This window comes from Lolium rigidum, chromosome 1 (genome assembly GCF_022539505.1).
Source record: "Lolium rigidum isolate FL_2022 chromosome 1, APGP_CSIRO_Lrig_0.1, whole genome shotgun sequence".
Lineage (NCBI taxonomy): Eukaryota > Viridiplantae > Streptophyta > Magnoliopsida > Poales > Poaceae > Lolium > Lolium rigidum.
In genome coordinates, this window is record NC_061508.1 from 280,668,190 (window position 1) to 280,672,298 (window position 4,109).

Consider the following 4,109-nt stretch of genomic DNA (forward strand, 5'->3'; position numbering starts at 1 on the left):
TGCGTGAGCTAGGTAAATGCGGGCACGGCACAGGAAGCATGTTTGCGTGGAAAAGAAAAAATATTTAAAAAGTGAATTCTGCAGTTAGACTCTGTTTGGTTCATGCTTCCAAGCTGCCCTTCCAAATTATTGGTAACGTGAAAGGCTCTCTCCCTCGATTAGTTTACTGCCAGTATTTTGGCTGCCAATGGATCCTTGTAGCCTTCACAATCCGTTGCCAAATTTTTGGTTATCTGTTGGCGGAAGATTTCAGCGCCAAAAAATTGGCTGGCCAACTATTGGCAGGCACACAGAGGCAAAAACCAAACGTACCCTTAGTTTCTTGCCTTCCATCGCTAATGGTTTTTGTATGCACACACCAGAAGAACAATCTGACATATATGCACCTCTCCTCCACATGAATATAATAGTGTAACTTTGTGTTCTACAATTTGTATTACGAGGGGTCAAGTTAAGAAAATCTAAAAATATGCGTAGGCCTAGCCCACAAGAACAGAGGGAGTATTCAGTATTCCTTTTGTCGTTGGCTGATTCATGTCCCACTTTGGCTGGCCACGTATGGGGGCCGCTGCCACAACATCCTGTATTTGGGGATGTTGTTCCCACACCGGCGCCCCCCATGCGGCGGCCGGCTAGCATCTTTTGTGAAGAAATTTGGTGTCGGTGCTCCCAATCGAAGCCCTTAATATAGGGATCCTTTCGGGAGTGCCGACTATTTTATGGGGCTCCAAACATGCCGACGCGCGCTTTCTCTCACTAGAATCCTAATAGAGCTATTGGGAGTTCTATTGGGAGCGTCGGTGGAGATATGCCCTTATCCATTTATCTATTTATAAGAGCATCTTCACCGGCCCAAAAAAGGGCCGGCATGCACGCCGGCAGCAGGCTATGGGGAGCATCGGTTGCATGCACTTAACATTTGGGGACTGCGTCTCACACTAATTAACCTAATAGAGGCGCCGACACCATGGATGCTCATGCAAGTGGGGACAAAAAAAAGTAGGAGATAGGAGAATCTTTAGAGGGCTGTATCACATGCAAGTGGGGCACATGCAACTTTTCAGCAGAAATTGGACGCCGGCGCTCCCAATCGGCTCCATTCGCGAAGGGATTGCTGCGGGCGTGCCGGCGCTTTTATTGGGGTCTAAAAATGGCCGGCGTTTTTTCGGAACCGTCAGTGTGAATACTTTCTCTCTCTAGGATCCCTAAAGTGCTATTAGGAGGGCTATGGGGAGAACCGGTGGAGATCTCATGCGACCTCTCTTAGATTGATGTAAGAAAAAGAAGATGAATATAATTTGTAAAATAAGATGACGTAAGGTCGTGGCAAACCATGAGCATTCAGCCAGTGATGTCAAAAACCATAGACGGGACACAGTTTTTTTTGGGGCCAACAGCTTTATAGCAAAAACGACGTTTTATATGGTGCTGCATGTAAGTTGGTACGGTGGATACATCATACATGCATGCATCTTCCGGCTGTCAAAGCCAACCAGTCAGACAGTCAGTACATGCATCTCCCAGGTTTCCCTTTAGGCTACCCTAAAAAAAAAAGAGGCTTCCCTTTTGGCATGTGCACATCAGCAAGTTGCCAATTTGGCATCTGCGCGCAGCTCATCGCATGCTCCAACCAGTCGAAGCCGTGGCTATATATAACACTTTTGTGCTTGTTGATATCCATATCCACATCCCGGCAACCAGAGTAGCAGACCAGGAAAATGTACGTGACGAGGGAGCTGTCTCGGTACCTGGCCAACCCCAAGGCCGCGATGGAGCCACCGCCAGAAGGCCCAGGCTCAGGGTTCCTGGTCCTGGTGGATGAGACGGGGGAGACAGCCAGAACAACCTGCTGCGGCATGTGCATCGACAGGGAGATGCGCGGTCTCCCCTTCCCGCAGAATCGGCAGCTCGCGCTGCGGCCCAACACAAGCCCCAACCCAGCTCTCGAGTCATGTGCAACATTTGTTGAGTTTGTCTCGGAGATAGTAGGTCAATGCACCGGCAACGAGCTGCCCGGCGGCCGCGGCAAGGCCCCCCCGCCCCCCAACTATGCCATGTTGGTGCCTGTCGTCGGCCAGCCGCTGTCGTCCGGCCGCTACTACGTCGTCCAGTTCGACGGCAAACACAGGGGGTGAGTGAGCATCCTTGTTAGTTCCTTCTTTGTCATCTTTCTCGATCGGCCGGCGTCGTAATTAAGCGAGACCTGACCATCGCGCGCGTGCAGGAAGGTGTCGGCGTGTTCCAAGGAGGAGGACAAGACCACCTGCTGCTTCGGCTCCTGCGTCAACGACGTGAAGCCGCGGGCCTTCGACAGCGGCGACGTCTACCAGCAGGTGGAGGTCCAGCTTCTTCCGTCCGGGGGCAAGGGCTTCAAGGCAGTGGCGGTCGCCACGGATGGCATCCCGCCGCACTACCTGAGGAAGCAGGGCTGGAAGGTGAACACCATGGTGTCCCCGAGGTACGACCTCACCGACGCGCCAGGGCTGGACTCCGCTCTCCGCCGCCGGATGCCAGACCTCGAGAGCCTCAGCATCGCGGAGAGCAGCTCGCCTGCCGTCGTCGTCGGCAGATGGTACGTCCCGTTCATGTTCGTCAAGGCTGACGGGGAGCGCAGCCTCAAGGACCAGTCCCGCCGGTGCACGTTCTACAAGATGACCATGGAGCAGTGCTGGGAGCAGATATACAGCACCGATTATCCAGCAGGGAGCAAGCCGGCGGAGGTCGCGGTGGCCGCGACGGTGCGCCGGTCGACGGCGCTGCTGGGTGACACTAACGTGGTGCAAGAGGGCGGGCCCCAGGCGGACGGCGGGACGGTTTGGTTCCGACCGGTGGCCGCGGCGGCGGCGAAAACGGCCACCGTGGGGCTAGACATGGTGCTCTGGGAGAGGATGAGGTGGGAGCTGGAGAGGGGAGGGTGGGTCGCGCCCCGCAACGGCAATGGCGACGAGGAGAGGATAGAGAGGGTGGAGAAGCATGCCGGCATGGGGCAGTGGCACAAGTTTAGATGCTATTTGCTCATGGAAAGGTTTGTGCTCAAGAGGATGGATGGCAGCCTCGCACTCACCTGTGAGTTCAGGCATACTGACAAGATTAAAGCCAAGTGGTTATGATTGAATCTATCTACCGTTCCTTCATTAATTCTTCTCAAATCAGCGTCAGTGCTGCTGAAATGGGTTACTTCAAAAAAAAAAAAATTCATTTGCAGTTCGATCTAAAAAAAAAGTATTTACGCAAGCGGTTTTACTACAAATAAATTTAGAATTTGGACATGAAAATATTAAAATTCAACCCACATACTACATGTGTAATGTTTTGGACTACAATCAACTAATATGCGAGTTTACATCTTGATGGGTTCCAATATTTTACCGACTTGACTTAAGTGTGATAAAATAAACATTGCTAGCATCCAAAACTCAGGCAGCCTAGTATTTGATCTATTGACACATGTAAATTACCCCTTATGAATAGACCTCGGTGTACTGGTAAAACGGATTGTCTATTAAAATTGTTGATTATCATACATAATGATGTATTATGTTTCAACAAGTAGTGGATATCATTGTCTTGCAAACTTCATTGTTGATTTAAGTGAATATGTGTATTTACTAAATGAAACATGAATCTGAAACCACTTGATAGGCTCAAGGAATTATAGAATAAAGAAGAGTATTAGCTAACAAGAAAAATGAGTTTCCTCGATTTGATCGAAGCGACAAAGTTACGAGTTATGATTTTCTGCATAAAGACTTGTGAAAGATGTTCCACAAATTGCCTCTTCATCTTCTTGGCGTTGTGTCCAGTTGGAGGGGTCCACGGCGGTGCAGCACACGTAGAGAGCCGCGGTGGCGGCGGCCTGTCGTCAACCAGTCATCAGCGCAAGGCAAAAGTCTCCCTTTGGGTACTGGAGAGGTCGCTGGTGGTGAACGTATCGAGAAGGATAAGAGCGCGAGGAGGGTGGCCCCGGTGACGGTGCTACCGAGGTAGGGCGTGAGGATGAAGTAGTATGCTACGACGAGGACGACGAACACCCTCGCGCCCACGAGCTGCAGTCATCAGCAATTAATCCGAGAAAAACAAGGAGGTCAGATGTCGCTGATAGCAGCGAA

At 51.0% G+C, this 4,109-nt stretch overlaps 1 non-coding gene across 1 annotated transcript; it reads left to right on the top strand.

The window, feature by feature from the left end:
• The first annotated feature begins 2,707 nt into the window (after positions 1-2,707).
• Positions 2,708-2,833, top strand: LOC124685508. The gene has a single exon (XR_006997494.1). It is a non-coding gene; the product is annotated as a small nucleolar RNA Z206 (small nucleolar RNA).
• Positions 2,834-4,109: the final 1,276 nt, after the last annotated feature.